Here is a 26,906-nt window from a genome sequence, read left to right on the forward strand (position 1 = left end):
GAAGTTTGGGCTCATGAAATTTATATTTTTGGAAAGAGGGGATCAAATGTGACTTGTAGGAAAAAACCCCACCAAAATTGGTCAAACGGTTTGAGAGATATGGCCTTCTGAAGTTCAAGATTTTCTGAAATCGATTCGATCATAACTTGCCAACCACACATGGGAATTGAGAGTTCTAGGACTTTTTGGAAATGGGAGAACAAGATCTTCAACTTTCATGTTGGGCAAAAATTCATTTGAGGCTTGTATCATGATGTAAGTTTGAGGATCAAGACTTTCCATTTATGGCAGTTTTCAGTTACAGGCCCAGTTTCCATTTTTGGAAATTTATGATCTGGCTTCAAATTCTTCCATGGTGGTGTTTGGCATGGTATATGATGACTATTTGGACATGAATGAACTCTTACAAACCAATTCCAATCATCAAATCACTGATTAAATGGACAGTTGACCAACAGTTGACTTTTAGGGTTTCTGACTGATTGTGCATTGACTGATGACTTCCAAACCCTAATTCCTTGAGAACTTGACTTCAAATGATGTCCCAAGTTGTATGAACTCTTGATTATTGATCATGGTGCCCAAATTCCACAAGAATGGCCACCATCCACTGCTTTGACTGACAGTTGACTTTCTTTGACTTTTGACTGTCTGTGTATGAACTGATGATCTCCAAGCCTTCAACCCTTGACCTGAACACTTCAAATGAACCTCCAAGCCATGTGAACTTGTTGGACAAACCCTAAGGCCTTGATTCAATGAGAAATTCCTTTGCTTGCTTGGTTGACTGATCAGGAGATTAGTTTGACCTAATTCTTGATTGCTTGCTCTTGAGGCAACTGTGAACAATGCAAATGCTATGCAATGGACCACGATATGCTATGACCTAATATGAAAATGTATGTACAATGATAGGTGCAAATTTGAGGTGCTACAGCGGCTCTGTTGTTTCTTTCTTTTCCCGCCGGTTTTTCGCGTGATGCGACAAGAAGATACATACAATGATGATGATGATGATGAGTACTTGAAAATAAATTACAAAGCCAAGAAGTTGACATAAAGTAAATCACAAGATAACAACAACATCACAATAACAATGGTTAGTGATGAACAATTAATGGTTAATAAGTAAATGTACAAAGTAAACAATTAGGGATTATCTATCCATAGGTCAAATGACTCAAAATATGACGCATTAAGGGATAAATTATCATTGATGCAAAGTATTGAAGATGATCTTTGATCATCTAACAATAAATTTGAACCAATGAAAGTTATACAACCACAAGTCCATCTATCAATGATTTGACAAATGGAAGATTATATCACCCAAAGTTTACAAGTTAACAGTTGAATAATTAAATTATGTACAAGTCAAGAAATTAATCGTAAGTCTTAGAGGGTTAGGGATTAATGGAAACAAACAAGTCAAATGGATCAATAAGATAATATCACAAGTATGGTTTCATCTATGCATCAAATGAGCTAAGTATGGTTAAATAGAGGCAACCTATCAATGCCTCAAAGTATCATGAATGATCCATGTATCATTCATTGATAGATTTGAAGTATTGAAGGTTTTGTCAACCCTAGAAACCAAAGTCATGATCAAATAGACTTCATCAACCATTTTAACAAAGACATGGAAAAGTCAAGAAAAAGGTCAAAAGAAAATAAATGAAGTGCAGAATAAAATAAATGGTAAAAAAATAAGTCAAGCATGTTCATAAAATATTTTGATTAAAATAAATATAAGTGGTGAAAAAATAAAATTAAAATGAAAGAAAATGAAGAAAAATAAGAAAAGAATGAAAGAGAATAAAATAACATGGGGTCGCTAAGGGTTGAACCCCTGACCTTAGGGTCATGGGGTCAACCCCCATCCACTGGGCCAAGCGCCCTTTGGTGGTTAACAAACGCTTCATAGAAATAAATAGAATGAATCAAACATAAAAACACGTGCACTCAAAATAACCAATCAGAATATGCTAACGTGTTTTTTTGAAATTCAAAACACACGTGAGGTAACAAACAAACTGATTCATCTTCAACCTCCAACCTTCGAATTTCAGGTTCCACAACTCATGTTATTGGAAGGAATAAACCATAGATTCTCCTTCCTAACACATCAACATTGTTTTCTCCACACTCATAATCCATTGATTGGCTTGAGTGTGGAGTATTTCACATGAACTCAGAAATGAACCTTAACCTAAAATTAAAATTAAATGCGGAATAAAGGACAATCAAAACTTAGACCATATGGCTTAGCATCAGAGAGGAAAATCAAGTAAGATGGTAACTTGTTTGAGTGAAAATGGTGAGTGCAACTACCTTATCAAAATCAATTTCTGATGAAGGTTCCGACGAGTGTGGATAGCTCAGGGAAGGTGGTTGCAGGTGGTTTTAATGTTTCAGAAAGCTTGAAGAAGGTTGAGTGAAGGTTTCTGGGTGGTTAAGTGAAGTTGAAATAGCTCAAAAATTAGAAACCGAAACTCTATTTTGAGGGAGGAAAATCATATTTGTAGCAGGGATTTATTGGCTTAAAAAACTTGGTTTTTTCATGGGACATCATTCCCTATTTATAGGGAAGGCGTTGTGATTGTTTGGAGGGAGAAAAGTGGGGGTTCCTTCAGAAAAGGGGAAGCTCGAAAATTTGCTCAAAAGTGAAACTTGTTAGACAAGTATGGCTGAGTTCTGACCTGGTATTCTCCCCCACTCAGTCTATTTTGCATCTATCATGTTTTACATGATGCAAGGGAGCTTAAATAAGAGTTGTTGTCCCTTTGGCTTTTAACCATTTTTAGCAAAAATCACCTTTTTGACTTTGGTTCGAAATGGCTCACCATGTGACTTGGTATGCTCATTCTGACTTTCATTGGTGTCTTGAAGTGTTTTGCGATATGTTTGGGACCAAATGGGACTGAAAAAAACAAGTTTTAGGGATTTAATGAGTGATTATGCAAATCTTCCTGATGTTGGTCTTAGGTGTGCACCATGATAAATCACCAACTTTGATCTTAGGTCAAATAAAATTGGCTCGCGCGTTTTGCATGAAACTTGTGCCAATTGTTCTTTGTCGTGCCCTTAATCATTTTTCAAAAAGAACCAGATCAAAATGAGTTTTGGTGTGGAAATGGAATTGAGGGAAAGTAGTGGTCATGAACATGATTCTAGGTCTGGCTAGGCATTTTGACCAGCTTGGCAAATCCAAATTTGAGGTCCTTGATCAATGCATTAGGTCTTAGACCTTGAAACAAAATTGAAGAGGGATTCAATTAGGACATTTGCCAAAACATGACCAACCAACATGCCCTAGAAATGCCATTTTGAGTTTTCTTGATTTTCAAGGCACCATGATGGATGTTTTGAGCTCAAATGATCATATCTTGATGGAAAATAGGCCTTGATTTCCCTTGGGATGATTTTAGGTCAATTTCATGGATGAAACCAATGCATTGAAGGTTTAAAGTTTAAGACCAAACCTCCACTTGTATCATGGATGAATTGGATGTCGGCTTGATGAAATATGATTGAAAATGACTTGAATTGAAGGTGAATAGAGTGATGAATGATGAGATTATCAAAGGAGGTAAGGCCTAGAAGCAAAGGGTGCCCAAATTAGGGTTTCTTGGACCACAAGTTTCATCAAGAGCCATGGTCAGACAAATTAGGGTTTTGGGGTGTAAGAGGTGTTTTAAAATGATTCAAAAGGTTGTGGTATGAACAAAGTTTGGATATTAGGGTTCCTAAAAGGTAATCCCAAGGCACAAAGTGAATCATGACTTGTACACGCCATTAAGGATCAATAACTAGGGTTGAGGTTCTTGGGTGACCAGATGAATCTTCAAATGTCTTCAATGAGGACTCACCATCCAATTAGGGTTTTTGGAGATGAATGGTATGTCTTGAGTGATTCCCCAAGGTCCCATGATGTTTGAGGATGAAAATTAGGGTTAAGGTTGCTTGGTCACACCTCAACAAGATCAAAGGGTCTTGATGCTTCTCAGATGAACCCTCGTGCCTTGAGTTTTGAATTTCATGTTTGGTGAATATGCACATGAGATGATGTATGCTGCTAATGTATTATGGTTATAAAGATGAAGAGGAGGTAGTATGAATTTGAGGATATGACAGTACCTACGTTATGTTTATCATCTTTTCCTTCACCTACCTTGTTATGCCTATAAAAGAACATAAAATCAATGTGAAATGGAAGTCTCCTCCAACTAATTTTTGTAAACTCAATATCAATGTATCATATTTTAGTAGAACTTGATTTTTAGTTTGTGAGGATTTCAAGAAATTTATGTTAGTGCTTTTTCTTGTAATCTTGGTCTATTCGTTTCGACCAAGCTATATGATTTAGTCCATAGTTTAAGAATAATAAGTAGTTTGTGTTTCTTTTTTATTTTTATAAAAATAGATTTATAATATGATCATCCTTCAAAAGATTTATAATCTTTATTTGTTTCTGATTCTTCTCAAAACATTATCTATACAAATATATAAAAGCAAAACATGAATTTGGTGTGTAACACCCCAAAATTTGCCCTCCTCATTCAGGCATCCACTTTTTAGGTCATTTAGCATTTCATACCACATTGCATCATGTCAATCGGAATTAGCTCCAAGAAGCTCGGACATCATCCAGCATACTTTGTGAGTTTTATTCAAATGATCAGTCAACACAAGGAGAAGACTTGAGGTACTACCAACAGGGCCAGAGGAGGCCTATTCACCATACAAATCGTCAGGCTGGAAGAAGCAAGAATCGGCTGGTGAGCTGTCATGCTCGCTAGGCGAGCAGATGCTTCGCCTAGCGAAGAGTACTGTCATGCTCGCTAGGCGAGCAAATCCTTCGCTAGGCGAAGGACGCGCATTTCAGAAAATATCAGAAAAGTTTTGGGCCTGAGCTGTCCTCATTCAAAGCCCACAAGCTGCGAAATTTGGCCTATAAATACCAGAGTAGTCAATGAAATAAAGCTGAACACTGGCTGAACAAAAAAGACCGGAGACTGGAGAAAGAGACCTAGGAACTACTCTGCAGAAACCTTCAGGCAGTTCTGAGAAGTTCACTCCGCCTCACACGAACCCTAGTACTACTTTGCAGATCCGGCCGTACCATTCAATCCTAATCAGTCTCTCTCATCAGGTATGCCTTTGTTCCTATTACCTTACGCCTTGAATTTGAATATTATGAATGTATGAGGTAACATCTGGTTTTGCCCATGGGTTTATCTTTATGTATGAATATGTGTAACAATACCTTGAATGTTTTAATCATTTTCGTTTATGAGTTGGATACCACAGGGTTTCGGATCATAGAGATCGAACTGTTATTAAGGAGGAATCCAAAACCCGCAGGCCTTTGCTAGCCGCTTCGCTAGGCGAGCCTGTAGCGAAGCTTCCCTAAGCCTTCGCTAGGCGAAGCAGTCGCGAACGTGACAGTATTTTGCTTTTTTTTCTGTTTTGTTCTAACCTGTTTTTTGTGTTGCCATGGCATTGTTTTCCCTGGATTTCATCTTGTTTGTCTAACCCTTTTGTCGAGTTTTTGTGAGGATTCATACTCTTGCAGGGATACCATTCGGAGGTTTATTCTGATTACTCGTATTGACTGATTTTCTTTGATGGTCTAGCTGGAGAGATCTCAGGGTTGCTAATCCTGTAGTTGCTGTAACTTCGGATCTTTATCCGTGTGGTAATTTTTTCCCTTTCTCGTACTTTATCGCTTTCTTAGCTGGAAGACCTCGATAGGAGGCAATGTTTGAGCCCCTTGGTGGCATTTTACTTTGAGATACATGTTTTGTGTTTTGTATTCATATCCCCACAGGTAGCACTGTTCCTTCGCCTAGGACTTCCTTTTTGCATGCGCGTTCCTACAACGCAAACAAACCCTAAAACCCAAAGCAACATGTTATCTCCTTCTACTACAGGCGAGTAAGTCTCCAAAGGTCGAGCATCCGGTAGATTGCGTAGTAACATTGTTCGTCCAAAACCCAATCCATAACCCCGTACTTAGCCGAACTACGGCTTGCTCTGATTCTCATTCCAGATGAGATACGTAGGCATAAGACGCGATGTCTTAGCGAGCACAATTACCCCCAACCCATAGGTCAGCCGAGCTACGAAGACTCTGATTCTCATATTCAGATGAGATACGTATGCAGTGGATGCGACATCCGCGCGAGTCATTCCTCTTAACCTTTTTAGTAAATAAACACATTAGGTAAACCCACGCCCTTTAGACAAAAACCACAAAAGTGGATCCTGTAGAGTACTATGGATGCGTAGGGGTGCTAATACCTTCCCTTCGCATAACCGACTCCCGAACCCAAGATTTGGTTGCGAGACCCTGTCTTATCCTTTCCTTTTTCAGGTTTACTTCGAGCGTTTCCTTTCCCTCCTTTGGGATGAATAACGCACGGTGGCGACTCTTCTGTCTTTTTCTTTCGCCGGTTGTTTTTTTTCACGCACTGTATTTTTCAGGTTGCGACAGCTGGCGACTCTGCTGGGGAGACTAAGAAGTTGACCTCTTGCTGGTCCATCTTCCCTAAGCGAGTCCCTCCTAGCTTTTGTAGTTTGTTTGTTTATTGGGTGTTCATGCTTTTGTACAGTTATTTATTTACCTGCTTTACCTTATTGCATGGTGTACATATCATTGTTGTATCTGTTGGCTGCTTGGTGATCTTTGTGAGATGAGTTCTATACCCGAACTCGAGTGCACTTAAGATAGGAGAATGGCATAGTCCTGTCAACTTGTGTGGAGTTATTCCTTAGCGAGTTGACTTGCAAGCCCATTCACTTGGTGGAGGTCATGTTGAGATCAATAATGTCACATAAGTAAGTTGTGGTTAGACATTACTTGTTCCAATATAGACCTAAGAAGCCAAGGACCTTAGTTTACCAAACCCATCTTGGCCTATTTGTAGGACGTAGTGCGAAAGTCGTTCAAGTGTAAGATTTGATACGATTGTTACGCGATACTACACTCATAAGAGTCTCTCTTGAGAATATTGTTGGAATACGAGTAGTCGTTCCTCTGATAATATCCGAAAGATGGGATTATGACTATGGGAACCTTTTGTAGAACATGTTTGGCAGGTTTAAACCTTAGTACACTCCTTTTGGGTGGTTCTTAACCTAAACTCCATGCTCGTGACTTGCGACAAACCCTTGATTCATGGTTGATCCGATCAGGCATCCTTAATATCAATGAAACTCGGGTGTTGATAAGGTGTAAACCATAATCCACCAAAATGGGTGGTTGATATTAAGGATAACATGACCCATCCCATGACCTTTGTTTGGTGTGCTCTTGATTTCTCTCCAGACAGTGCAACCTGACAGATGTTCAAGCAGATACAGCAATCCTGATTGACATGCCACTGCATTGCATTCACATCATCACATCATTTGCATTCACATCACTTAACACATGTTTATCCTTTTCAAGGGGGTTTAAATCTTCTTCTTGATTCTAGTCGGGGTTTTCTTCTTACACTGTTTATCAAATGTGAGACTGGAATCAAGGGGGTAGAATACTTTTGGAATTGATAAACATGTCATTGCATTTGCATAGTCATCCGCATGTCTTGCATAACAGGTACCGCCACAGTGTTCTCAGTTTGTTTGGTGTCCCACTAGCAGGATAGCTGACTCAGGCATTCACCGATACGGTACCCGAAGGAATCAACAAAGAGTAATGGAAAGCCTACAAGCAGAGCTCGCCGAGATGAAGATTCGCATGAATCAGTTCATGGATTTGGTTCAAGGGGTGGCTCAAGGACAGCAGGAGCTTAGATTGTTGGTATAGAGGGATCCTCCTATTACTCAACCGGAGACGTTGGCTGATCCTCCAGCTGGAGAGGCTAATGGTCCCAATGGACCGGGGCCTATCCCGATCCCGCATGTCAACCTAGATCAACAACCTATTCAGGATGGTCAGGATGATCAGTTCCCCTTGCTTCAGGAAGACTTCGGCATGGACCCCATGTTTAGCAGATTGGAAGAGAGGTTGAAAGCAGTGGAAGGACAGAATCTTCTGGGAGTAGATGTTGCTGACTTGGGGCTGGTCCCAGGTGTGAGAGTGCCACCGAAATTCAAGGTCCCGATATTTGACAAATACAATGGCAGCTCTTGCCCTAAAACTCACGTGCAAGCCTATTTCCGTAAAATGGTTGCATACTCTGATGACGAAAAGCTACTTATGTACTTCTTCCAGGACAGCCTGGCTGGGGCATCCTTGGAATGGTATATGAGGTTGGACAGAGCCCACATCCGTTGCTGGAGGGATTTGGCAGAGGCTTTCGTGAAGCAGTATCAGTATAATGCAGACATGGCTCTGGACAGAACTCAACTTCAGAATCTGTCTCTTAAAAGCAATGAGTGCTTCAGGGAATACGCTCAACGCTGGAGGGATACAGCTTCCTGTGTTCAGCCTTCTATGTTGGAAAAGGAAATGGCCAACATGTTCATGAATACGCTGCCCGGACCTTACTTGGAGCGTCTGGTAGGTTGCAATGCTTCCAACTTTGCTGATGTGGTCTCTACTGGAGAAAGGGTGGAGAATTACCTGAAGACCTATAAGAGCCAGAGTGGAGGTAGATCCTCATCAGGGGTGAAAAAGCCATTCATTCAGGGACAGAAGAGGAGAGAAGGGGATGCAATTGCCATATCTTCTTATCAGAACAGGGATAACCGGAGGAATAACTTTCAGAATTATCATCAGCAACCGTATGTTGTAGCTGTGACCATTCCAGCTGCAGCGCCACTACAACAACAATCACAACGTCAACCAGCTCAGTATCAACAGCAGCAGCAACCGGGTAACAGACCCGCTTATCAACAGAGGCAAAGGATGATGGACCGGCGTTTCGACACCCTTCCAATGTCGTACGCTCAGTTGCTTTCTAGTCTTCAACAACTACAACTTGTGCAACTGCGCACTCTGGCTTCTCCTATTGGTAGACTTCCGGTGGGTTACGACACCAACGCTAGGTGTAGCTTCCACTCTGGGGCACCTGGCCACAATATTGAGAACTGCAAAGCTTTTAAGCACGTAGTTCAGGACCTCATAGATTCAAAAGCCATCGACCTTGCACCGGCTCCGAATGTCGTTAACAATCCCATGCCCCAGCATGGTGGTGCGAACGTTAACATGATAGAGGGAAAAGCCAAGTCCATTAAGGATGTGTTGAAGTTGAAGACTCCATTGTTGGATATCAAAGGATGCTTGCTGAAGGCCGATGTTTTCCCCGGTTGTGGGAAGGGTTGTTTGGATTGTGCCACTCAGAGTGGGGGTTGTTTGAAGCTACAGCAGGGTATCCAGGCCTTGCTCGACAAGGGTATCCTCCAGGTTGAAGATTTGTCTGTCCAAGAGTTTGTGGAAGGGGTTGAGGAAAAAGGGTTTGAAGATGCTACTGATGACTTCGCAGATGTTGTTCCTACTGATTCTGTAATCCAGGATGATGTATTTATTTTTTCCAATGTGGATGATCCCGATGTAATTAAACTTGATCCCGATGTTTCGGATGCTTGCATTTCAATGAATAAGATTTCCGAGTACGACTGTGATGTTGCTACTATCACTATTTTCTATCCAACTAATCAGATCAGTGTGCCAGAAGCGCAACCCGTGCCACCAGTGCGACGATCTACTATGACCATCACAACCCCTGGTCCTTTACCTTTCACCAGTGAAAGGGCCATTCCATGGAATTATGGGGGAAACGTGTATACGCACGATCATAGGGTGGAACGGCCACTGAAAGTAGAAGAGGGTCAGAAGCCCGAACTTGACGGTCCCACAGTGGATAATGTCGGAGGAATCGGGCGATTCACCAGGAGTGGTAGACTGTTCTCACCATCGGTTACCCAAGCTGATAATGCTGATGCTGTGGCGAAAGCCAAGGGCAAACAAGCCGTGAATGACGGTACCTCTGCACCCCAGGGAGGTTCTGAGCCCACTTTTGCAAAGGATGTGGACGAGCTTCTGAGAATCATAAAGAAAAGCGATTACAAGGTAGTCGATCAGTTGATTCAGACTCCGTCCAAGATATCCATTCTCTCACTCCAATTGTGTTCGGAGGCACACAGGGAGGCACTTCTGAAGGTTCTTAATGTTGCTTATGTACCTCAAGAGATCTCGGTAAACCAACTAGAAGGGATCATTGCCAATGTGCATACAAGCAACGGGTTATGTTTTACTGATTCTGACTTAACGCCAGCCGGACGCAATCATAACAAGGCTCTGCACATCTCGATGGAATGCAGAGACACCGTGCTATCGCATGTTCTGGTGGATACAGGCTCCTCTCTCAATGTGCTACCCAAGAGAGCCCTGTCGAAGTTAGAAGTAGAGGGTTTGGTCTTGAAACCTTCAGATCTTATTGTGAGAGCCTTCGATGGCTCTAAGAGATCGGTGTTTGGAGAGGTAGAATTGCCAATTCTGATTGGATCACAAACCTTCAACATTGTCTTCTACGTGATGGATATCAGTCCTTCCTACAGTTGCCTGCTGGGTCGTCCTTGGATCCATAATGCTGGGGCAGTCTCTTCAACTCTACATCAGAAGATTAAGTTTCCGGTCAACGGACGAATTATCACCGTCTGTGGTGAGGAAGACATCCTGGTCAGTAACCTGTCTACATTCAAGTATGTAGAGGTAGAAGGTGAAATTCATGAGACTCTGTGTCAGGATTTTGAATTAGTTCAAATCAAGGATGCAGCTCCGGTGGAAGAGGTTAAAGCGGGTGCCTCTATCTCATCCTTTAAGCAGGCACGGGCCGTGGTGGATTCAGGTGTTGCTCCCGGTTGGGGGCGTCTGTTGGAATTACCAGTGAAAGAAGATAGATTCAGGATTGGATATCAGCCAGCTCTGACTTCTACAACACTTCAGGGTCCGATCACATTCTCCAGTGCTGGCATCGTTCAATATGGTCAAGTCTCTGCAGTCAACGAAGAAGATGGGGATAGCGATTGTGACATCGACAACTGGGTGCGTCCGAGGATCCCGGGTGAAGTCATCAACAATTGGTCTTCTGAAGAGATTATCCAAGTCACTCTTCTTGAAGAGTAATTTTCTTTGTTTATTCATGCATATCCAAGTCTTACGTTCCGCCCAGGGCGTAATGACTCATTGTAGGGCCTGTCTATGTGACACTTGCATTTTTATCATAAATAAAGGACGTCTTTTTGCATTCAAATATTTCGTTCCCTGTCTTTCTATTTTTGCAGTTTTTCAAAATAAAAAAAAATGGCAATGTTTTGTTTAGTTTTCACTTCTTGTTCACACTCATAAGCACATACCATCACTCATGCAGATGCACGTCACCGGATCCTATTGATAACGGTTCTGCTACGGCTCGCTTCGACTTTGAAAATCCAATCTTTCAAGCTGAAGAAGAGGATGATGAAGACTGTGAACTCCCTGAAGAACTTACCAGGTTATTAGAACAAGAGGAAAGGGTTATTCAACCGCATCAAGAGTCTGTTGAAGTGATTAATCTCGGCACCGAGGACGCCAAGAGAGAAATCAAGATAGGGGCTGCTTTAGAAGACAATGTGAAGAAGGGGTTGATTGAATTGCTGCAAGAATACGTTGACATCTTCGCCTGGTCTTATCAGGACATGCCTGGGCTGGACACAGACATCGTGGTACACCGCTTGCCTCTCAAAGAAGGTTGTCCTCCGGTCAAGCAGAAGCTCAGAAGAACAAGACCAGAGATGGCTGTCAAGATAAAGGAGGAAGTGCAAAAGCAGTTGGATGCAGGGTTTCTAGCAGTCACCAATTATCCGCCATGGGTTGCGAACATCGTCCCAGTACCTAAGAAGGATGGAAAGGTACGGATGTGTGTCGACTACCGGGATCTGAACAGAGCTAGCCCTAAAGATGATTTCCCATTACCTCACATCGACGTTTTGGTGGATAATACAGCTCAGTTCTCGGTATTCTCCTTCATGGATGGCTTTTCTGGCTATAACCAAATCAAGATGGCACCAGAGGACATGGAAAAGACAACTTTCATAACCCCATGGGGCACCTTCTGCTACAAGGTGATGCCGTTTGGTCTGAAAAATGCCGGAGCAACATATCAACGAGCTATGGTAACTCTGTTCCATGATATGATTCATCATGAAATCGAGGTTTATATGGATGATATGATTGCCAAATCTCAGACAGAAGAAGAACATTTGGTGAATCTGCAAAAAATTGTTTGAACGGTTAAGGAAATTCAAACTGAGGCTTAATCCGAATAAGTGCACTTTCGGGGTGAGATCGGGAAAATTGTTGGGTTTTATTGTTAGTGAAAAAGGGATTGAGGTGGATCCAGCCAAAGTGAAAGCGATACAGGAAATGCCAGAGCCAAGAACAGAGAAGCAAGTCCGTAGTTTCTTAGGGAGGTTGAACTACATTGCAAGGTTCATCTCTCACCTAACAACCACGTGTGAGCCAATTTTCAAATTGCTGAGGAAAGATCAGGCTATCAGGTGGAATGAAGATTGTCAAAGGGCTTTCGAGAAGATAAAAGAGTATCTACAGAAACCTCCGATCCTTATACCTCCAGTTCCTGGGAGACCTCTGATAATGTACCTGTCAGTGACTGAGAACTCGATGGGGTGTGTATTGGGACAGCATGACGAGTCTGGTCGAAAAGAACATGCCATATACTACCTTAGCAAAAAGTTTACCGACTGTGAAATCAAATATTCACAGCTTGAGAAAACTTGCTGTGCTTTGGCCTGGGCTGCTCACCGACTGAGGCAGTATATGTTGAACCATACTACCTTGTTGATTTCTAAGATGGATCCAGTGAAATACATATTCGAGAAGCCAGCTCTCACCGGACGTGTTGCCCGTTGGCAAATGATTTTAATAGAGTATGATATTCAATACACGTCACAGAAGGCCATCAAAGGTAGTATTCTGTCAGACTACCTTGCCGAGCAGCCGATTGATGATTATGAGCCGATGAAGTTTGAATTCCCTGATGAAGACATCATGTTCCTCAAGATGAAAGACTGTGAAGAGCCAGTTGTTGAGGAGGGACCTGATCCGAACGAAAAGTGGACTTTGTTGTTTGATGGGGCTGTCAATGCTAGAGGAAGTGGAATTGGTGCTGTCATTACAACTCCGAAAGGTGCCCACATACCTTTCACCGCTCGTTTGACTTTTGAGTGCACAAATAATGAAGCTGAGTACGAGGCCTGTATTTTGGGTATTGAGCAAGCCATTGATCTGAGAATCAAGACTCTGGACATCTTCGGAGATTCAGCTCTGGTGATCAATCAAGTGAATGGTGATTGGAATACTCTCCAGCCCACTCTGGTCCCCTACAGAGATTACACGAGAAGACTGTTGACTTTCTTCACAACAGTAAAATTGTATCATATACCTCGTGATGAGAACAGATTGAAGACGCACTTGCTACTCTATCCTCCATGATCAAGGTAATTCGTTGGAACCATGCTCCCAGGATCGATGTGATGCGCCTTGACAGGGCCACATATGTGTTTGCTGCTGAACTGGTAGTCGATGGCAAGCCCTGGTATCACGATATCAAGTGCTTTCTGAAGAATCAAGAGTACCCTGCAGGGGCATCCAACAATGACAGAAAGACTTTGAGAAGATTGGCAGGCAGTTTCTTCTTGAACAAAGACAATGTGCTGTATAAGAGGAACTTCGACATGGTTTTGCTCAGATGCGTGGACAGACACGAGGCGGACATGTTAATGCAGGAAGTTCATGAAGGTTCCTTCGGTACTCATGCCGGCGGACATGCAATGGCTAAGAAATTGTTGAGGGCGGGTTATTATTGGATGACCATGGAGTCAGATTGCTTCAAATATGCTCGGAAGTGTCATAAATGCCAGATTTATGCTGATAAGGTGCATGTACCGCCGAATCCTCTGAATGTGATGTCTTCGCCGTGGCCGTTTGCTATGTGGGGAATTGACATGATTGGAAAGATTGAGCCGACTGCTTCCAATGGGCATCGCTTCATCCTTGTGGCCATCGACTATTTCACCAAGTGGGTCGAAGCAGCGTCGTTCGCGAATGTCACCAGACATGTGGTTGCCCGTTTCATCAAGAAAGAAATCATTTGTCGCTATGGGATTCCCGAAAGAATCATTACTGATAATGGTTCTAATCTCAACAACAAAATGATGAAGGAGTTGTGTCAGAACTTCAATATTCAGCATCATAATTCTTCCCCTTACCGCCCTAAGATGAACGGCGCTGTTGAGGCGGCAAATAAGAACATAAAGAAGATTGTGCAGAAGATGGTCGTCACGTACAGAGATTGGCATGAGATGCTACCTTTCGCCTTGCATGGGTACCGCACTTCAGTATGTACATCGACCGGGGCAACCCCTTACTCCCTTGTGTATGGTATGGAAGCAGTCCTACCTGTTGAAGTGGAGATTCCTTCTCTAAGAGTCTTGTTGGATGTCAAGCTAGACGAAGCTGAATGGATTCGGACAAGGTTCAATAAGTTGAGTCTTATCGAAGAGAAGCGAATGGCAGTCATTTGTCATGGGCAGTTGTATCAGAGACGGATGAAGAGAGCCTTTAATCAGAAAGTGCGTCCTCGTTGTTTCCAAGTTGGAGATTTAGTTTTGAAAAGGATCCTTCCTCCTCAGACAGACCACAGGGGCAAGTGGACTCCTAACTATGACGGACCGTATATTGTCACCAAGGTTTTTGATGGTGGGGCCTTAATGCTTGCAACTATGGATGGTGAAAACTTCACTTCCCCTGTGAACTCAGACGCAGTTAAAAAATACTTCGCATAAAATAGACCCACTGGACAGTAAAAAGAATAGTCCAGGCAAAAATGGGCATCCCGACGAACCAAGAAAATGAAAAGGTTCGGGAAAAAATTAGGGATTAAAAATGAAAAGATTGTACACCCGGTAAGTTGAAAACCTGAAAAGGCAACTTAGGCAAAAATGGGTATCCCGGTGGATTGAAAACCCGAAAAGGGCGATCCAGGCAAAAGTTAGGGATTAAGCGAATGACTGCGTTCTGAGTTAGTTCTGAATCTCATCTCGTGCCAATGACTGGAAATTTTCGAAAGGTAGGAAACAGTCCAATCACCTTCTCAGAAGGCTGATCATCTGGAGGATCTTGAAGACGGGCAAGTCATAGCAGAATTGGAACCCAATAGAAATCCATTTCATATTGCCATTAGATTAATTTCTGTTTTTATCTTTTGTGCGATTACCTCTTTCCAGGGATTGCTTCCTAATGTAAATGCCTATTCAGAGGCCATTCAATCAATAAAATCATGTTATTCAGTATATCTCTGTTTTCATTTTCATTTTACTGTTTTGTTTGCAAAAATGACGTCCGAATTTTTGATAAACATTGCATCATGACACATAAGGGCTTTACAGGTACATGCTTAATAAACATTCAAAATTGCTGTAAATTTTAAGTGCTTTGGATCGTCTATTCAGAACAGATACCCTCGGGGCATTTCCTTAAAATCCCCTGCAGATGATCGTGAATATCTTCCCCAGCGAAGTCACCAACAGACGAATCTGGTGTCTTATCCCTGCAGAGCTGATCAGAGTGTTGGATTCTTCAATCCCCAGCAGGTTCTCACCACTGTACTTCCCCAAGCGTTTGTTTCAGGACATACACTCCCCAGCAGAGTTGACAGTGCCAGACTATATCTTCCCAGCAGAAGTGGCTGCTCCTTAGAGTTCGATGCCAGATCGATAATCCCAATGCCAGATCCATGGTTTCTTTCCTTGAAGCAGAACCTCGGTACCGTATCAGTGTTTGCTCCCTCTGCTGAGTCATCTCTCGCAAATCGTGGTTGCCAGAATCATTGTAGCTTTCCTCAGCAGCAGGCTTCCAATGCCATTCTTTCCCCGATCAGAGTCTCGGTGTGGCTAGTCATCTCCCCACAGAGTTCATTATGGTGTGTATCTCCAGCAGCCTGGCCAGAGCCCAGAGGATGGTAATCATTTTCCCAGCAGATCCCCTTGCCTCGGCTTGGCATTCTACCCAGCATTTCGCATCCCTGCATGTAGAATCATATTGCATTGCATCCCTCCAAATCGCATAGCATTTCCATTTTCATGGAGCATTACGCCATTGAAAAATTCAAACATACGCATTGTAAGCATAAAACACTCTCGGTATCCCAAGTGATAAGCTAGCAGTTGTTTCCAGTACTCAGACTAAAGATTGTTCATGACTCACCTTGGTTATCCCCAGCAAGTGTCATTGGCCCATGCGCCGCCTCTATTATCTTTCCCTATTTCTGCCGATGCTGACAGGCATGAAGTTTTCCCGGTATCCAGACCGAAGTGGCATTCAGGCCAGTGTTCCGGTATCCAGACCGAAGTGGCATTCAGGCCAAGTTTCCGATATTCAGATCGAAGTGGCATTCAGGCCAGTGTTCCGGTATCCAGACCGAAGTGGCATTCAGGCCAGTGTTCCGGTATCCAGACCGAAGTGGCATTCAGGCCAGTGTTCCGATATTCAGATCGAAGTGGCATTCAGGCCAGGTTTCCGGTATTCAGACCGAAGTGGCATTCAGGCTAGTGTTCCGGTATCCAGACCGAAGTGGCATTCAGGCCAGTGTTCCGGTATCCAGACTGAAGTGGCATTCAGGCCAGGTTTCCGATATTCAGATCGAAGTGGCATTCAGGCCAGTGTTCCGGTATCCAGACCGAAGTGGCATTCAGGCCAGTTTTCCCGGTATCCAGACCGAAGTGGCATTCAGGCCAGTTTTCCGGTATCCAGACCGAAGTGGCATTCAGGCCAGGTTTCCGATATTCAGATCGAAGTGGCATTCAGGCCAGTGTTCCGGTATCCAGACCGAAGTGGCATTCAGGCCAGTTTTCCCGGTATCCAGACCGAAGTGGCATTCAGGCCAGTTTTCCGGTATCCAGACCGAAGTGGCGTTCAGGCCAGTTGTCCGATATTCAGATCGAAGTGGCATTCAGGCTAGTTTTCCCAGTATCCAGAACGAAGTGGCATTCAGGCCAGTTTTCCCGGTATCCAGACCGAAGTGACATTCAGGCCAATGTTCAGGTATTCAGACCTAAGTGGCATTCAGGCCAGTTTTCCCGATGTTCAGATCGAAGTCATCTCCAGTATTCAGACTGATGAGCGGCATTCAGGCCATGGTTATTTCTGTGTTACCATTTATTTTGGTATCCAGGTTAGCATTCTTTTTCGGTATTCGGACTGACTCTCACCGTACCAGACGAATTCTTCTTTCAAGGAATTGTTACTTCACTTCACTTCAGTACAAATTTTTGGGCTTTTATTGTATTCAATCCCTTGACACCACGAAAGTGCGAAAGCCGCTGCTATCTTCTTTACAGGTCTCCAGTTGATTGAATAGGGGCAGTTGTAACACCCCAAAATTTGCCCTCCTCATTCAGGCATCCACTTTTTAGGTCATTTAGCATTTCATACCACATTGCATCATGTCAATCAGAATTAGCTCCAAGAAGCTCGGACATCATCCAGAATACTTTGTGAGTTTTATTCAAATGATCAGTCAACACAAGGAGAAGACTTGAGGTACTACCAACAGGGCCAGAGGAGGCCTATTCACCATACAAATCGTCAGGCTGGAAGAAGCAAGAATCGGCTGGTGAGCTGTCATGCTCGCTAGGCGAGCAGATGTTTCGCCTAGCGAAGAGTACTGTCATGCTCGCTAGGCGAGCAAATCCTTCGCTAGGCGAAGGACACGCATTTCAGAAAATATCAGAAAAGTTTTGGGCCTGAGCTGTCCTCATTCAAAGCCCTCAAGCTGCGAAATTTGGCCTATAAATACCAGAGTAGTCAATGAAATAAAGCTGAACACTGGCTGAACAAAAAAGACCGGAGACTGGAGAAAGAGACCTAGGAACTACTCTGCAGAAACCTTTAGGCAGTTCTGAGAAGTTCACTCCGCCTCACACGAACCCTAGTACTACTTTGCAGATCCGGCCGTACCATTCAATCCTAATCAGTCTCTCTCATCAGGTATGCCTTTGTTCCTATTACCTTACGCCTTGAATTTGAATATTATGAATGTATGAGGTAACATCTGGTTTTGCCCATGGGTTTATCTTTATGTATGAATATGTGTAACAATACCTTGAATGTTTTAATCATTTTCGTTTATGAGTTGGATACCACAGGGTTTCGGATCATAGAGATCGAACTGTTATCAAGGAGGAATCCAAAACCCGCAGGCCTTCGCTAGCCGCTTCGCTAGGCGAGCCTGTAACGAAGCTTCGCTAAGCCTTCGCTAAGCCTTCGCTAGGCGAAGCAGTCGCGAACGTGACAGTATTTTGCTTTTTTTTCTGTTTTGTTCTAACCTGTTTTTTGTGTTGCCATGGCATTGTTTTCCCTGGATTTCATCTTGTTTGTCTAACCCTTTTGTCGAGTTTTTGTGAGGATTCATACTCTTGCAGGGATACCATTCGGAGGTTTATTCTGATTACTCGTATTGACTGATTTTCTTTGATGGTCTAGCTGGAGAGATCTCAGGGTTGCTAATCCTGTAGTTGCTGTAACTTCGGATCTTTATCCGTGTGGTAATTTTTTCCCTTTCTCGTACTTTATCGCTTTCTTAGCTGGAAGACCTCGATAGGAGGCAATGTTTGAGCCCCTTGGTGGCATTTTACTTTGAGATACATGTTTTGTGTTTTGTATTCATATCCCCACAGGTAGCACTGTTCCTTCGCCTAGGACTTCCTTTTTGCATGCGCGTTCCTACAACGCAAACAAACCCTAAAACCCAAAGCAACATGTTATCTCCTTCTACTACAGGCGAGTAAGTCTCCAAAGGTCGAGCATCCGGTAGATTGCGTAGTAACATTGTTCGTCCAAAACCCAATCCATAACCCCGTAGTTAGCCGAACTACGGCTTGCTCTGATTCTCATTCCAGATGAGATACGTAGGCATAAGACGCGATGTCTTAACGAGCACAATTACCCCCAACCCATAGGTCAGCCGAGCTACGAAGACTCTGATTCTCATATTCAGATGAGATACGTATGCAGTGGATGCGACATCCGCGCGAGTCATTCCTCTTAACCTTTTTAGTAAATAAACACATTAGGTAAACCCACACCCTTTAGACAAAAACCACAAAAGTGGATCCCGTAGAGTACTATGGATGCGTAGGGGTGCTAATACCTTCCCTTCGCATAACCGACTCCCGAACCCAAGATTTGGTTGCGAGACCCTGTCTTGTCCTTTCCTTTTTCAGGTTTACTTCGAGCGTTTCCTTTCCCTCCTTTGGGATGAATAACGCACGGTGGCGACTCTTCTGTCTTTTTCTTTCGCCGGTTGTTTTTTTTTGCGCACTGTATTTTTCAGGTTGCGACATGGTGTAGCCTTTTTTTCTTTCCAAATATACTCTAGAGAAAGCGGACAAACCGACACATGAGTACCCGTCTAGACGCTAGTCTCTCATAAATAAAATCTATTGAAAATATCATCAAATATATTGATCGAAAAACTAATTTTTATGATTATCGTCTTGCAAATACTAATTACAATGAGGAGTTTGATTTTATTGAATTTCAAATTTTATTTAACTTTATTGTTATTTCATAAAGGTAAGAAAATATTATAGTGTTTAATTATTATTATTTTCATTAAGAAAACTACTATATGATACTTAGAGATATATTCCCTCAGATGATGTATGATTCACATCATTGATACTTGGAGACATATCCCAAGGTCTCCCCATACACGAGGGACTCAAACCACGTATGAGGGACTCACCACATAGAAGGTACTCATCTAGATAAGGAAAGAAAAAACAAGGCTAAATCAATTCGCCCTTGAAAATGCATTATAGTTGAGGGACTATGTATTTATATATTTGATAAGGGCTCGCAAGGGGAGATGTGGAAGTTAAGTGATACAACACCTAGACAACAACGTCTACCTGATCTCCCACACATTAGATCGACCGTCTATTTACTAGATGTGACACCTCTTCCTTAAATACATTGCTTATTTCTTGGATAAATCGCCTGAAGCGGGGAAAACATGGGAATTGACCTGCCGCTAGTCCCCAATGGTGTGGAAGAAGTCAAGGGAAAATAATCATGTTCTCCTAAATAATAATAGATTAACTATTTTCTTCCATGTTCTCTAAGAAGAGGTTGTTACTTCATAGGCATCTGGGATCCATGACTAAAAGGTAATATAAATACCTCAACCCATGGGTTGAAAGGTATGATATCATATTCACATAAATACTAGATACACAGAGCTTGACACCCCATATACACAAGCTAGCTATCAATTCCATAATAATCTATAAAGCCTCTAGCAACCCTTAATTACTAAGAGTTATCAAGTATTGTACAATATATATATATATATATATATATATATATATATATATATATATATATATATATATATATATATATATATATATATATATATATATATATATATATATATATATATATATATATATATATATATATATGCAACTATGGATTATTTCATTAGAAATAGCCTAAACAAGGGCGCAATTTAAATAAGTCAATAATGACCCTACGAGTAAGTCAGTAAAAAAATCGAGGCCAACCAAGAAGAGAATAAAGTAAAAATGCAAGGAAACGACATTGCTTAGAAAGTCATATACAACCACATCAATTCACAGTCAAATACAAAATAAAAACATAAATTTGCTTGGGAAAATTATGAACTAGTCACTTATATTCAATCCGAACTTTCTGTATTATCTTATTGGGATCCATACCGAAAGTTACCAGAGGAACCGAGGTATTCATAATACGAAGTTGAGCTATTTCATTTTCAAAACCATGAGCATACCACTGCCACTTCAAAATCTGAAGACTTTATGCGGAGGCAAAGAAAATTAAAACTTAAATCATAAATTCTCTTTTCAAGGCGAAGACACACTTCCCAATGAGTCCTCCCTAGCTTCAGGTTTTCCTGGACCAAATAAGCGACTTGCTCTTTAGGCCCATAAATTCGTGTTAGCTCTAACTTTGTTTCATAATCTCATTTTCATGATGAAGGGAAACCATTTTTATCTCAACATCCAAAAGTTGTACTTCCACTATCTTTTTCACCTCAGTGCTAATAGCCACTAAAATCCCAAACCTACTCCTCTCTTCGTCTAAAAATTGGATTTGCTTTAAAGATAAGCTCCAGTCTTTTTAAACTCTTCAACGTCTCTCTTCATGTCTTCACTAAAATTATGAATATCTTCTTCTCATTTTTTTTCAACTCACCAAGTTAAGCCTGAACATGATGGAACACGTCATCTGATTTTGCCTCACACCTAGTTAGCTACAATTTCGTAAGGATATATTCCTTCATCGGCGTCTAGGTACTTATAGGAGCAATAAAATGAAAAATCAAAGTCACTAGTTTGACTAGAAACAAGATACATTCAACCAAAATAGAATGGAAACCCATGAGCCCTAAATATACAACCCACTAAGATCCCACCTTAGGGATCAGGGCACACAAAAAATCTGGATCCGAGGGGAGGGTCGGGTTAAGTGTATTAGGAAAAAGACGAACCACCTGATCTTTATTAACAACAATGGCTAAATATTTATCAGCAACCAAAGAACCATTGGTTCGGACCCACTTTAGAGAAGACATGGTTTCAATCTCAGAAGTTCTGACTAGTGTCCCCATACACACCTTTGAAATGGAAGGTTGAACTGACTTCCCCGAGGAGACTCTAGAACCCAAAAGAGTGCCTTAGCGATTTCCTACGCCAACCATCTTTAGTTAAAAAAGAAAAAGAAGACGAGTGGCAAATAATGAGAATAATGTGACAAATCATATTATAAAACACACCAGAAGCTACTGAGTTTTTCTCTTTCGCCATCGAAAGCAAATACAAATAGTCAATAAGGAGCAAAAGAGTAGGTCTTGTTAGACGATAGTACCGATCTAGAAGGAGGTTGAATAGATCAGTGTTTAAAATTTAGCGCTTTTTCAAATTATTTTTAAAGGTTGTGAAATCTCCCTAGACCACAATCGTCTAAACGATTTGTTAATGGAAAGATCAGATATGCGTGAAACCGAATGGAATAACTAAGATAGAGATAATCAGCCACTATCTAAATCAATCAATTAATTACTACAATCCTCGATATGGTTACCTCTAATGATGAGTTAACACAATAAGAGAACAAGTGAAATATTAATAGATTTCTGTGAGATTAGCTTTATCAAACACTTGGTGTGCACTCCATACCAAGTCTCAATTTCACTCAAATTGAATGCGCAAAATTTTATCAGTTGCAATCAAAGTGATTGCACCAATTTATCGAAACAGCTACTATGCACAACAATTAAGCGATATTGATTTTACTATTAATTTCACACAAAACTTAATTTCTGCATAATTTAAAGAGATAAGAGAAAGAGAGAACAACGTCGAATTTGTTGAGGCAGTTCCCCTATCGTCCTTGCTTAGGGTACGTCTGCCCTCAATTCTAAATCTAGAATTGAGATGTTTTTGTTAACAAGTTGCAAAGTTAATACAAGAGAAGAAATGATCACCACCAACCAACCCCTAATATTATTGCAGATCATATTCACTTCTCTCCCCTTGATTCGAGTTGAACCAAGTCCTTCAAGCGTTCCGAGCAAACCTCCGGTTGCAGCTACCTTATTCCAAGAACTCCACGTTCTCCAAAATTCTAGCTCGGCTGACTTCAATCGCAAGACGCTTGAACCCTAAGCTTTCTTCACAATCTTCTAGTTACCACTACTTGTTTGAACGGGCCCATCATTCTTCAAACCTTTCACTCGGCTGAATCTATGAAGCAAAGGTTAGTGCAAAAACCCCAAATTCTTGGACGACAAAACCCAAATGGTTTTATTCAAGAAAGACCCACACAAAGTCTCAACCCAAACTAAGATTACACAATCCTATTTGAGCGTTATCACCAGAGAAATGCACAATGATCAACAAAAATTGTTATGTGTAATTGTTGAGAAATGCAATGGAGAATGAAGATGAAGAGCACTTTGGTGTATATCTTTCACTTTTCTTGTTTCTGTTGAAGAAGAGACTCTAGAATGTTTATATGATGCATGGACAAAGTAACATACATAACATAATAATATTTCAAAAATACACAACAGAAAATTGAGTGCCAACAGCGACCAGTCGGCCTGTTCACACAGGTCACTCGACCTGTTCAGACCCGAGAGTTACGCTCCAAGTCATGAGTCAACTCAAAATTCTTAAACTGTCAAAAATGAGTTTTTGATATTTTGGTCAATTCAAACCATTTTCTTATGAACCTAAGGTACCAATGATGATCAAGTGCATTATTCACATATATGAAATGCTCCTATATGCATAGACTCATTTCATTTATACTTTGAGCATGTTGGAGGATGAATGCATTCTATGATATGATGACATCGTCCAAAGCACACATTATGAGCAACTAAAAAGGTTTGACATCATTAAAATAAGGATAAGGGATCTTTTCCCTCACATACTCTCCCTTTTTGATGATGGCAAACCGTGACATAATCACGTACTTTGATAGACATCCTCCCCTTGATTTTATGCATGCCTTCAAAAATTCCGCTATTATAAATCTGCTATTGTGTTTCCATTGCTTCTCCCCCTTTGATAACATCAAAAAGAAACAATGATACGGTCAACGGAAAACAAAGATATTCATAAGCACTTAGTCAACTACTTTGCAACAGATAAACATTAACAACCATACCCATAACATGAAGTCAATGTAAGAATTATATGCATAAATATTACACAGAGCAAAATAAAATAAGTAAATAATATTGCCACATTTGTTTAGCATAAAATTTAAGACAAATAACTAAATACAGTAATATGCATGTTAAATATGATACCTAAGCAAGTTCAAGCATAACTCAAACATAGAAATTGATCAAACTTAGATCAAACCATAAAATAAATATCAAGAATTGCATTACATAGAACACGTATATACATACATAATTAATCGGGATAGTTCAAATAGATATGAACGATATTACCTCCAATGATGATAGACGATGAGTGCCCTCACATAGCCCACATTTATAAATCAAGGAGTAGACAAGCATAGATATAGAGCAAGCATCATATATAAATTAAAAAGCGATCCAAGATATCGAGAACATTAAGTTCCCTACAGATGTGGAAGAAAGGCTTTGTTGCAAGTGGTTTTGTGAAAATATCGACAAGTTGATTTTTGCTATCAACGTGCTCGAAGACAACATCACCTTTCTCAACATGATCCCTAAGGAAGTGATGCTGAATTTCAATATGTTTAGTACGTGAATGTAGTATAGGATTTTTGGTTAAATTGATGGCGCTTGTGTTATCACAAAAAATGCGAATACGTTCAAGTTGAACATTGAAGTCGAGTAATTGTCATTTGAGCCACAAAATTTGAGCACAATAATTACCCACTGTAACGTATTCCGCCTCGGTCGTTGACAAAGCCACTGGAACTTGCTTTTTGCTGTGCCAACTCACCAAAGAATTTGAATAAAAATGACAAGTGCCACTAGTGTTTTTCCTATCCGATTTTCAACTGGGAAAGTCGGAATCAGAGTAGCCAACCAAAGAGCAATCACTTCCCTTAGAAAACCAAAGCCCATACTTTGAGGTACCACAAAGGTATCTAAGTATGCGCTTGACGGCATTTAAATGTGACTCTTTGGGACATGATTGATATCTAGCACACATACATATACTAAACATAATGTCTGGTCGAGATGCGGTAAGATAAAGGAGAGATCCGATCATACCTCTATACCTTTTTATATCTATGACCTTACCATTTTCATCCCGATCCATATTAACCGCAGTAGGCATTGGAGTGCGATTACTTTGGAGTTTGCCATATCAAAGCGCTTGAGTAACTCATTATAATACTTCGTTTGGCTCAAAAAAGTTCCTTCTTCAAGTTGCTTGATTTGAAGTCCGAGGAAGTAATTTAGCTCCCCCATTATGCTCATTTCAAATTCTCCTTGCATCAACTTAGAGAATTCCTTGACATAGTAGATCCAAAACTATTGTCATCTACATAGACTTGAACTAAAATAGAGTGTTTTCCTTAATGCCTGATAAAAATGGTTGTATCAACCTTCCCTCTTAAGAATCCTTGTTCTAGTAGAAATTTGCTAAGACGCTCATACCATGCCCTATGGGCTTGTTTGAGACCGTACAAAGCACGCTTAAGCTTATAAACATAGTTAGGATGCTCATAGTTTTCAAAGCCGGGAGGTTGAAATACATAGACTCTTTATTAATGTAACCGTTTAGGAAAGCGCTCTTAACATCCATTTGAAATTACTTGAAATCTTGAGAACAAGCATAGGCAAGCAAAAGGCGTATAGCCTCGAGTCGGGCAACCGGAGCATAAATTTCCTCATAGTCGATGCCTTCCTCTTGGTTATATCTTTGAGCTACAAGACGGGCCTTGTTACGAGTTATAACTCCGTTTTCATCTAACTTGTTCCTAAACACCCATTTAGTATCGATTACTCGATGGTCTGGCGGAGGGGGAACAAGATCCCATACCTCATTTATTTTTAACTGATTAAGTTCCTCTTCCATTGCTAAAAACCAATGTTAATCGAGTAATGCGTCTTTGGAGTTCTTAGGCTCAATTTGAGAGACGAAAGCGAGATGATAACAAAAGTTACTTATCTTTGACTGTGTGGTAACTCCCTTTGAGATATCTCCTAGAATATTATCGATGGGATGATCTTTATAAGATTTCCATTTCAAAGGAAGATCATTATTATTAATCGGATGATCTTCCTCTTTCTTTTCAGATATGCGATCCGACTCCTCCTTAGCTTTTTCCGGATGGGGTTCAACACTCTTTTCTTCTTGATCTCTTATTATGTCTTCCGAAGGAACACCTGCACCATCAACAATAATACCTTCTCCGACAATTTTCGGATAAGATGCATCAAAGGAAACATGCACAGATTCTTCAACTATAAGTAACCTTTTATTGTATACTCTATATGCTTTACTAGATTGAGAGTATCCGAGAAACATACCTTCATCGGCTTTTGAGTCAAATTTACCAAGGTTTTCTTTACCATTATTTAATACAAATCATTTACATCCGAAGACATGAAGATGTGAAACATTTGGCTTCCTTCCCTTTAGCAATTCATAAGGAGTTTTGTTTAGAATAGGACGAATGAGTATCCTATTTAATACATAACAAGCCGTATTTATGGCATCGGCCCAAAAATATTTAGGAAGGTCGTTTTCATTGATCATAGTCCTTCCAAGCTCTTCTAAAATTCGGTTTTTACGTTCCACTACTCCATTTTGTTGTGGAGTTCTTGGAGCAGAAAAATTATGATCAATGTCGTTTGTTTCACAAATTTTTTCAAAGAGGTGGTTTTCAAATTCACCTCTGTGATCACTTCGAATAGTAACTATGCTAGTGTTCAATTTGTTTTGAGAAAGCTTGGCAAACTTTTCAAAAGCAGAAAAAGTGTCACTTTTAGTTGCTAAGAAGATGGTCCAACAGAATCTAGAGTAGTCATTTACTATAACAAAACCATAGTAGCTTCCACCTAGACTTTTAATTCTAGATAGCCCCAAAAGGTCTAGATGGATAAGTTCAAGGGGTTTCGCTGTGGAAACAATATTTTTAGATTTAAAAGAGATACTTGTTTGCTTTCCCATTTGGCATGCATCACATAAGTGATATTTTAAAATTTTTATTTTGGGAAGATCAACTACTAGATCTTTTGCTATAACTTTATTTAGCAAGTCAAAGTTGACATGCGCTAATCGCCTATGCTAGAGCCAAGAGTCTTCACTCATGGAGACGAGACATTTAGCACTAGTCAAAGATATTTTATTCAAGTCAAGCATGTATACATTATTTACCC

The sequence above is a fragment of the Lathyrus oleraceus genome, chromosome 5, assembly GCF_024323335.1.
Source record: "Lathyrus oleraceus cultivar Zhongwan6 chromosome 5, CAAS_Psat_ZW6_1.0, whole genome shotgun sequence".
Lineage (NCBI taxonomy): Eukaryota > Viridiplantae > Streptophyta > Magnoliopsida > Fabales > Fabaceae > Lathyrus > Lathyrus oleraceus.